We start from the raw sequence: 11,056 nt of genomic DNA, 5'->3' as shown, positions 1-11,056 counted from the left end.
ATGTCATCTGCAAACAGGGACAATTTGACTTCTTCTTTTCCTAACTGAATACCCCTGATTTCTTTCTCTTGCCTAATTGCCCTAGCCAGAACTTCCAACACTATGTTGAATAGGAGTGGTATTTATTTATATTTTGAGACGAAGTTTTGCTCTGTCACCCAGGCTGGAAAGGAGTGGCATGATCTTGCCTCACTGCAACCTCTGCCTCCTGGGTTCAAGCGATTCTCTTGCCTCAGCCCAGCTAATTTTTGTATTTTTAGTAGAGATGGGGTTTCACCATGTTGGCCAGGCTGGTTTCAAACTCCTGACCTCAAGTGATTCACCTGCCTTGGCCTCCCCAAGTGCTGGGATTACAGGTGTGAGCCATTGTGCCCAGTTCCGAGATTGCTTCCTTTAAGTTTTTTTTTAATTTTTAATTTTGGGATTGCTTCTTGTACTGCTGGATGTTGTCTTGTATGAATGTGATACCTGGAACTCTGGTAGCTATCTTGTGACTCTGAGGGGAAGCGAGGTATATTAGTTATGGTTCTCCAGAGAAACCATTAACAGGCTATACCTGTGTCTATCATCTATATCTACAAAGAGATTGATTTTATTTTAAGGTATTGGCTCATGTGATTATAAAGGCTAAGAAGTCTCAGAATCTTTCCTCTGAAACCCAGAAAGACTGATGGTGTAGTTTGAAGGCTTGAGACTTGGAGAGCTGATGGTGTAGATTTCCCTCCTCAGTCTGAAAGCCTGAGAACCAGAAGCATCGAAGGCAGAAGACTGATATTCCAGCTCAGCAGTCAGTAAAGGAAAGAAAGAGAAAGAGATAAAAAATTCCATTACTTCATCTTTTTCTTCTATTCAAACCCTCAATGGATTGGGTGATGCCCACCCACATTGGGGAAGATGAATTTCTTTGCTCATTCTCCTAATTCAAATGCTAATTTCCTTCTGATACATCCCTATAGACACACTTAAAAGTAATGTAAGTAACATTTAACCAGATGACTAGGCATCCCCTGATCCAGAGAGGTTGACAAATACAACTAATTGTCACAAGTTCATTCTTTTTCAACTTGGCACCCATATGCATCTCCTTAAATTATATTTAATCTCCAGACAGAGACAATAGCAAGGCCATAGTTCTGCTGTGATATAGTTACACTGCATACAACCAAAAATACACTCCCTCTTCTGTCTCAGTCTGCTCAGAATGCTATAACAAAATAACTTAGACTGGGTAATTTGTAAGCAATAAAATGTATTGCTCATAGTTCTGGAAAAGGGGTGTCCAAGATCAAGGCACCAGCATATTCAATGTCTGGTGAGGGTGTGCTTTCTGCTTCAAAGCACCTACTTGTCCTCACATGGTGGGAGAGGGTCAGGGAATTCATTTGAACTTCTTTTATAAGCGCACTAACCCCTTCATGAAAATGGATCCCTATAACTTAATCACTTCCCAAAGGCCCCACCTCTTAGTACTATCACATTTAGCATTATGTTCCAACACATAAATTTTGGGGGGACACCAACATTCTGATCATACACCTTTCCTAAAAGAAGAGGTAAATCTTTGAGTGTTGTTTACCCTTTTTATGAATATTCTGTAATTTAATAACTTTGTTGTAAAATAAAATTTATGTTGTACTCACATAAAATCAGTACATCTTGTTATATGATAAGGGAATAAGAGAGAGAAGAAAACAAAGATATTTTAGATACACACACAAACACACATGTTCATAACAAAGTACTCATGACAATTACAGGCTTCATTTTTATAACGGGTTACAAGATTCTTATAACTTGTCGTACGATTGTAGTTGATATAACTGGCACATGTAATTATCTTCTTCCACTACCCATTTTGTATGGTGCTGGTTCTATGTCTGGTAGATTGACCCAAACCTTTTCTTCTGAAAGGTCTAAGTCATTAGTGGTCCTATCTGAATTGAGTTGTGATAGTTTTCCATTGATCTAAATCACAGGGCATGCTAATACTAAGAGGCATCTTAAAAGATCTGCTGCATTCAAGACATTGTTTTTCTTACTTCCATTGTAGAGTAGTAGTTCAATTTCCCCCTGGTCATTAGCATCAATCACCAACATAGTAACTTTGTTCTTTTCTTATTGATTCAGAGGCATGAGGATTTCAAAGTGGGCAGGTGGCAGCCTTAATTTCCAGTTCAATGGAATCATTGCTGTGTCTCTTGGTAGAAGTATATTCTCTTTGAGACTAGGACATTCAGGCCAGCAGAATATCAGGTTGCATGAATAGGAAGCAAATATTTTGTTAGTGGGTCACAAGTAATAGTAGCATCACTCCTGTTTTCACTCCTTGATTTCTGAACCTGTAAACCCTGGCTATGGTAGAAACAGCATCATTTATCAGATGTTGATTCAGAGCATATCCTCAGAATCTTGCCCCAACCTTGCAAGTTCTTGCCACCCAGCTGGCACTAACTGAGTCTTTGGAAGAACATCCCACCATTTTATCAAACCAGCTGTTTTAGGATGGTGGTGAACATAGAAAGACCAGTGAAATTCCAGAAGCATGGGCCTATTGTTGCACTTCTTTTGTTGTGAAAGGAACTCCTGGATCAGAAGCAATGCTGTGTGGAATACCATAATGCTGGATAAGATATTCTATAAGTCCACAAATGATAGTTTTGGCAGAAGTATTGCATGCATTGAAGGTAAATCCATATCTAGGGTAAATGTTGGTTTTAGTAAGAACAAAACACTGCTCTTCCATGATGGAAGTGGTCCAATGTAATCAACCTGCCACCAGGTAGCTGGCTGATCACCCTGGGGAATGACGCCATATCAGGGACTCATATGTGTTTTTTACTGCTGGCAGATTGATCACTCAATGGTGGCTGTAGCCAGGTTAACCTTGGTGAGTGGAAGTCCATGTTGCTGAGCCCATACCTAACCTTCATTTCTGCCACCATGGCCACTTTGTTCATGAGCCCACTGGACAATGACAGATGTGGCTGGGGAAAGAGACAGATTGCTAGCCACAAAAACAATCATCCTATTCACTTGATTATTAAAATACTCCTCTGCTGAGGTCACCCTTTGGTGAACATTCACATGAGACACAAGTATCTTCATGTTTTTTGCCCATTCTGAGATCTATCCAGATACTTCTTCCCCAAATTTCCTTGTCAGTAATTTTCCAATCACGTTCCTTCCTAGTTCCTGACCACCCTTTGCCCCAGCTCAGGAATTGATATACAATCACAAATTAAGCCATTTCTTCTTTTAAGAAAAGTGAACAACCAGGTGCACTCCCCTAAGTTCTGCTCACCAAGAGACATTTTCTTCACCAGGAAATTGTCCTTCAGCGATGTTCTAGAAAGTAGTTGTAGTGCTGTTGCTGTCTTTTTGTGGTGCTTGTATATCACACAAAACCATCTGTAAACCAGTCCTGAGTGTCCTCTTCCTCTGCCAACTGATTATAGAAAACAACTCATGAGACCATCAGTACAGACTCAGAAAGAGACAGCAGTGAAGCAACGGTGGGGACCAAAGGCATTTGGGCCAATTCTTCATGTTACTTGTTCCTTCTGGATGTCCTTAGCTCTGATCACATATGTACCACTTCCACTTGATGGCAGAGAGCTGCTGTACATGCCCAACTTTATGGCATGGTAAGTCAGATGACATTCAGTAAATGATGAGCGGCTCAGTTTCCTTGGTTACTCAGTGGCCCATTGTCAAACATTCAGCCTCTACTAATGCCCAGTAGCAAGCCAAGGGCCATTTCTTAAAAGGAGAGTATTATCTGTGGTAGATGGCAAACCTTTGCGCTGAATTTCCAAAGGACTACCCTGCAATTTTCCAATAGGGTCTGCCAAAGACTCCAAATAGCATCCCATCTGCCATTTCTACCTTTCGACCACTATTGTATCTGCTCGATCATATGGCTCAAGTAGCAGAGCAGCTTGCACATCAGCCTGGACATGCTGGGGAGCTTTCTTTTGCTCTGAGCCCCACTCAAAACTACCAGCTTTTAAAGTCACTAGGTAAGGGGGCTGGAGTAACACACCCAAATGAAGAATACGTTGCTTCCAAAATTGAAAGGGGCCCACTAGACATTGTGCCTTTTTCTTATTGTAGGAGGGGCCAGATCCATCAACTTGTTCTTCACATTAGAAGAAATATGTCAACATGTCCCATACCACTGATCCCTAGAAATTTCACTGGAGTAGAAGGGCCATGAATTTTAGTCAGATTTATTTTATATCCTTTGACATGAAAATATATTACCTTTAAGTCTAGAGTAGTTGGTACTTCTTAATTACTGTGTCAAATCAACATATCATCAATGTAATGGACCAGTGTGGTATCTTGTGGAAGGGAACAATGATCAAGATCCCTGTGAACTAAATTATGACATAGGGCTGGAGAGTTGATATGTATGTGAAATACAACTGTGATGTATTTCTGACTTTGCCAGCTGAAAGCAAACTGCTTCTGGTGGGCCTTATGGACAAATATGGAGAAAAAGTATACTTTTTCCATAGCTACATGGTAGGTACTAGGAATGTGTTAATTTTCGCAAGTAATGAAACCACATTTGGTACAGGAGCTGCAATTAAAGTTACCATCTGGTTGATCTTACAATAATCTATAGTCATTCTGGTCATTCTGTAAGATTCATTTGTCTTCTGAATAGGCCAAATGGAAGAGTTGAATGGGGATGTGTTGGGAACCTCTACCCTACCTTTTTCTTTTTTTTTTTTTTTAATTATACTTTAAGTTCTAGGGTACGTGTGCACAACATGCAGGTTTGTTACATAGGTATACATGTGCCATGTTGGTGTGCTGCACCCATTAACTCATCATTTACATTAGGTATATCTCCTAATGCTATCCTAATGCCTCCCCCCTCCCCACAATAGAACCCGGTGTGTGATGTTCCCCTTCCTGTGTCCAAGTGATCTCATTGTTCAGTTCCCACCTATGAGTGAGAACATGCGGTGTTTGGTTTTCTGTTCTTGTGATAGTTTGCTGAGAATGATGGTTTCCAGCTGCAGCCATGTCCCTACAAAGGACATGAACTCATCCTTTTTTATGGCTGCGTAGTATTCCATGGTGTACATGTGCCACATTTTCTTAATCCAGTCTGTCACTGTGGACATTTGGGTTGATTCCAAGTCTTTGCTATTGTAAATAGTGCCACAATAAACATATGTGTGCCTGTGTCTTTATAGCAGCATGATTTATAATCCTTTGGGTATATCCCCAGTAATGGGATGGCTGGGTCAAATGGTATTTCTAGTTCTAGATCCTTGAGGAATTACCACACTGTTTTCCACAATGGTTGAACTAGTTTACAGTCCCACCAACAGTGTAAAAGTGTTCCTATTTCTCCACATCCTCTTTACACTGCCTCTTTCAAGTCCTTTATGGCTGCACTAATCTCTACAATCTCTGTAGGAATACAGGGTTGTTTTTGGCTCACTATTTTCCTAGGTGGAGGCAGTTCTAGTGGCTTCCATTTTTTCCCCCAACGTAGCCTTCATTCGATAGATTAGGAATCAATATGGGGATTCTGTCAGTGGCTGAGTGTATTTATTCTATTATTTATTTAGTTTTTGAGACAGAGCCTCACTCTGTTACCCAGGCTGGATTGCAATAGCATGATCTTGGCTCACTGCAACCTCCACCTCCCGGGTTCAAGTGATTCTCGTGCCTCAGCCTCCTCAGTAGCTGGAACTGCAGGCTGTAACTACAGGCTGTAACTACAGGCGAGCACCACCATGCTTGGCTAATTTTTGGCATTTTTAGTAGAGACAGGGTTTCACCATGTTGGTCAGGCTGGTCTCAAACTCAAGTGATCCATTAGCTTTGGCCTCCCAAAGCACTGGGATTACCGGCGTAGGCCACCTCACTTGGCTGACTCTAATTATGCTTTTTCAGAACTAGAAAAATAACCACAGGATGGATTTGCGGACCTTCTGTGAGATGGACTTGAGCTCAAACTCCATTGGTCATCTGACTCAATAAATTCCTACTGTGACTAGTAGGCCACAGTGATGTTTTGGGTCTCCAGGAATTAATGTTAGTTTAGAGCCAGTGCCCAGGAGCCCCTAAAAACTCTGATTATTTCCTTTTCCTCAATGAAATCCTGATAACTGTATGTCCCTTTGGGAAAGGGTGGGAGAAAGATTAGCTGTACAAATTTTTGGCAATGTACCAGGGCTGTTCCTCAAGGGGAATTGGCTACCCTTTCACCCAAGGTGTTCTGAGTCTGTAAACCGGCTAAGGTAGAAAAACAGATTAAGGGGCATATGTCTCTGTTTTTCTAATTCAGATTAGACTTTTGTTTACTTGACTTAGAACTTTTCTGCTTATACAGATCAAATGTATATTTCATGGTTTCTTATTCATTTCACTTCTAGGAACGTCGTGATCAACTAGCTAATGACACAGGCCTGCACGAGTCAGACCATTCTGCTTGCTGTTTTTGCTTTGTTATCCACCACAGTAATAATGCCCACCATGCTTTTGATAGCTGAGTGCTTTCACTTGGCTCCTGCCACTGTAGCATCTAATTAGTCTCATTGTATTTATGTTTCTCAGTGTAGCATGTGCAGTTTCCACTGTAAGTTCTGGCTTATTGAGAAGAGCAATCTTGAGCCCTTTAGCCCAGTGTTGAAGCTCTCCTCACAGATTTATTTCTCACAGTAATGTAAGTAAGATAAGTCTTCTGGGTCCTCCCAGCATGGGTGGGCAGGTCTTCAATGACAAATCCACTCTAACATTCTAATCTCCTTAATCTCCTTAAGTGTTTGTATTTATTCCTCTACATTCAACAAAGGTAGGTTGGGGGGGGCGGAGCAAGATGGCCGAATAGGAACAGCTCCAGTCTCCAACTCCCAGCGCGAGTGACACAGAAGACCGGTGATTTCTGCATTTTCAACTGAGGTACTGGGTTCATCTCACTGGGGAGTGCTGGATGATCCGTGCTGGTCAGCTGCTGCAGCCCGACCAGCGAGAGCTGAAGCAGGGCGAGGCATCGCCTCACCTGGGAAGCGCAAGGGGGAAGGGAATCCCTTTTCCTAGCCAGGGGAACTGAGACACACAACACCTGGAAAATCAGGTAACTCCCACCCCAATACTGCGCTTTAAGCAAACAGGCACACCAGGAGATCATATCCCACACCTGGCCGGGAGGGTCCCACGCCCACGGAGCCTCCCTCATTGCTAGCACAGCAGTCTGTGATCTACCAGCAAGGCAGCAGCGAGGCTGGGGGAGGGGCGCCCGCCATTGCTGAGGCTTAAGTAGGTAAACAAAGCTGCTGGGAAGCTCCAACTGGGTAGAGCTCACAGCAGCTCAAGGAAACCTGCCTGTCTCTGTAGACTCCACCTCTGGGGACAGGGCACAGCTACACAACAACAACAACAACAACAAAAAAGCAGCAGAAACCTCTGCAGACGCAAACGACTCTGTCTGACAGCTTTGAAGAGAGCAGTGGATCTCCCAACACGGAAGTTGAGATCTGAGAAGGGACAGACTGCCTGCTCAAGTGGGTCCCTGACCCCTGAGTAGCCTAACTGGGAGACATCCCCCACTAGGGGCAGTCTGACACCCCACACCTCACAGGGTGGAGTACACCCCTGAGAGGAAGCTTCCAAAGCAAGAATCAGACAGGTACACTCGCTGTTCAGAAATATTCTATCTTTTGCAGCGTCTGCTGCTGATACCCAGGCAAACAGGGTCTGGAGTGGACCTCAAGCAATCTCCAACAGACCTACAGCTGAGGGTCCTGACTGTTAGAAGGAAAACTATCAAACAGGAAGGACACCTACACCAAAACCCCAGCAGTACATCACCATCATCAAAGACCAGAGGCAGATAAAACCACAAAGATGGGGAAAAAGCAGGGCAGAAAAGCTGGAAACTCAAAAAATAAGAGCACATCTCCCCCGGCAAAGGAGCGCAGCTCATCGCCAGCAACGGATCAAAGCTGGACGGAGAATGACTTTGACGAGATGAGAGAAGAAGGCTTCAGTCCATCCAATTTCTCAGAGCTAAAGGAGGAATTATGTACCCAGCGCAAAGAAACTAAAAATCTTGAAAAAAAAGTGGAAGAATTGATGGCTAGAGTAATTAATGCAGAGAATGTCCTAAACGAAATGAAAGAGATGAAAACCATGACACGAGAAATACGTGACAAATGCACAAGCTTCAGTAACCGACTCGATCAACTGGAAGAAAGAGTATCAGCGATTGAGGATCAAATGAATGAAATGAAGCGAGAAGAGAAACCAAAAGAAAAAAGAAGAAAAAGAAATGAACAAAGCCTGCAAGAAGTATGGGATTATGTAAAAAGACCAAATCTACGTCTGATTGGGGTGCCTGAAAGTGAGGGGGAAAATGGAACCAAGTTGGAAAACACTCTTCAGGATATCATCCAGGAGAATTTCCCAACCTAGTAGGGCAGGCCAACATTCAAATCCAGGAAATACAGAGAACGCCACAAAGATACTCCTCGAGAAGAGCAACTCCAAGACACATAATTGCCAGATTCACCAAAGTTGAAATGAAGGAAAAAATCTTAAGGGCAGCCAGAGAGAAAGGTCAGGTTACCCACAAAGGGAAGCCCATCAGACTCACAGCAGATCTCTCGGCAGAAACTCTACAAGCCAGAAGAGAGTGGGGGCCAATATTCAACATTCTTAAAGAAAAGAATTTTAAACCCAGAATTTCATATCCAGCCAAACTAAGTTTCATAAGTGAAGGAGAAATAAAATCCTTTACAGATAAGCAAATGCTTAGAGATTTTATCACCACTAGGCCTGCCTTACAAGAGACCCTGAAGGAAGCACTCAACATGGAAAGGAACAACCGGTACCAGCCATTGCAAAAACATGCCAAAATGTAAAGACCATCGAGGCTAGGAAGAAACTGCATCAACTAACGAGCAAAATAACCAGTTAATATCATAATGGCAGGATCAAGTTCACACATAACAATCTTAACCTTAAATGTAAATGGACTAAATGCTCCAATTAAAAGACACAGAGTGGAAAACTGGATAAAGATTCAAGACCCATCAGTCTGCTGTATTCAGGAGACCCATCTCACACGCAGAGACATACATAGGCTCAAAATAAAGGGATGGAGGAAGATTTACCAAGCAAATGGAGAACAAAAAAAAGCAGGGGTTGCAATACTAGTCTCTGATAAAACAGACTTTAAACCATCAAAGATCAAAAGAGACAAAGAAGGCCATTACATAATGGTAAAGGGATCAATTCAACAGGAAGAGCTAACTATCCTAAATATATATGCACCCAATACAGGAGCACCCAGATTCATAAAGCAAGTCCTTAGAGACTTACAAAGAGACTTAGACTCCCATACAATAATAATGGGAGACTTCAACACTCCACTGTCAACATTAGACAGATCAACAAGACAGAAAGTTAACAAGGATATCCAGGAATTGAACTCATCGCTGCAGCAAGCAGACCTAATAGACATCTATAGAACTCTCCACCCCAAATCAACAGAATATACATTCTTCTCAGCACCACATCGTACTTACTCCAAAATTGACCACATAATTGGAAGTAAAGCACTCCTCAGCAAATGTACAAGAACAGAAATTATAACAAACTGTCTCTCAGACCACAGTGCCATCAAACTAGAACTCAGGACTAAGAAACTCAATCAAAACCGCTCAACTACATGGAAACTGAACAACCTGCTCCTGAATGACTACTGGGTACATAACGAAATGAAGGCAGAAATAAAGATGTTCTTTGAAACCAATGAGAACAAAGATACAACATACCAGAATCTCTGGGACACGTTTAAAGCAGTGTGTAGAGGGAAATTTATAGCACTAAATGCCCACAAGAGAAAGCAGGAAAGATCTAAAATTGACACTCTAACATCGCAATTAAAAGAACTAGAGAAGCAAGAGCAAACACATTCGAAAGCTAGCAGAAGGCAAGAAATAACTAAGATCAGAGCAGAACTGAAGGAGATAGAGACACAAAAAACCCTCCAAAAAATCAATGAATCCAGGAGTTGGTTTTTTGAAAAGATCAACAAAATTGACAGACCACTAGCAAGACTAATAAAGAAGAAAAGAGAGAAGAATCAAATCGATGCAATTAAAAATGATAAAGGGGATATCACCACTGACCCCACAGAAATACAAACTACCATCAGAGAATACTATAAACCCCTCTACGCAAATAAACTGGAAAATCTAGAAGAAATGGATAATTTCCTGGACACTTACACTCTTCCAAGACTAAACCAGGAAGAAGTTGAATCCCTGAATAGACCAATAGTAGGCTCTGAAATTGAGGCAATAATTAATAGCCTACCAACCAAAAAAAGTCCAGGACCAGATGGATTCACAGCTGAATTCTACCAGAGGTACAAGGAGGAGTTGGTACCATTCCTTCTGAAACGATTCCAATCAATAGAAAAAGAGGGAATCCTCCCTAACTCATTTTATGAGGCCAACATCATCCTGATACCAAAGCCTGGCAGAGACACAACAAAAAAAGAGAATTTTAGACCAATATCCCTGATGAACATCGATGCAAAAATCCTCAATAAAATACTGGCAAACCGGATTCAACAACACATCAAAAAGCTTATCCACCATGATCAAGTGGGCTTCATCCCTGGGATGCAAGGCTGGTTCAACATTCGCAAATCAATAAACATAATCCAGCATATAAACAGAACCAAAGACAAGAACCACATGATTATCTCAATAGATGCAGAAAAGGCTTTTGACAAAATTCAACAGCCCTTCATGCTTAAAACGCTCAATAAATTCGGTATTGATGGAACGTACCTCAAAATAATAAGAGCTATTTATGACAAACCCACAGCCAATATCATACTGAATGGGCAAAAACTGGAAAAATTCCCTTTGAAAACTGGCACAAGACAGGGATGCCCTCTCTCACCACTCCTATTCAACATAGTGTTGGAAGTTCTGGCTAGGGCAATTAGGCAAGAGAAAGAAATCAAGGGTATTCAGTTAGGAAAAGAAGAAGTCAAATTGTCCCTGTTTGCAGA

Source organism: Theropithecus gelada, chromosome 10 (genome assembly GCF_003255815.1).
Source record: "Theropithecus gelada isolate Dixy chromosome 10, Tgel_1.0, whole genome shotgun sequence".
Classification (NCBI taxonomy): domain Eukaryota; kingdom Metazoa; phylum Chordata; class Mammalia; order Primates; family Cercopithecidae; genus Theropithecus; species Theropithecus gelada.
This window is presented reverse-complemented; position numbering follows the sequence as displayed.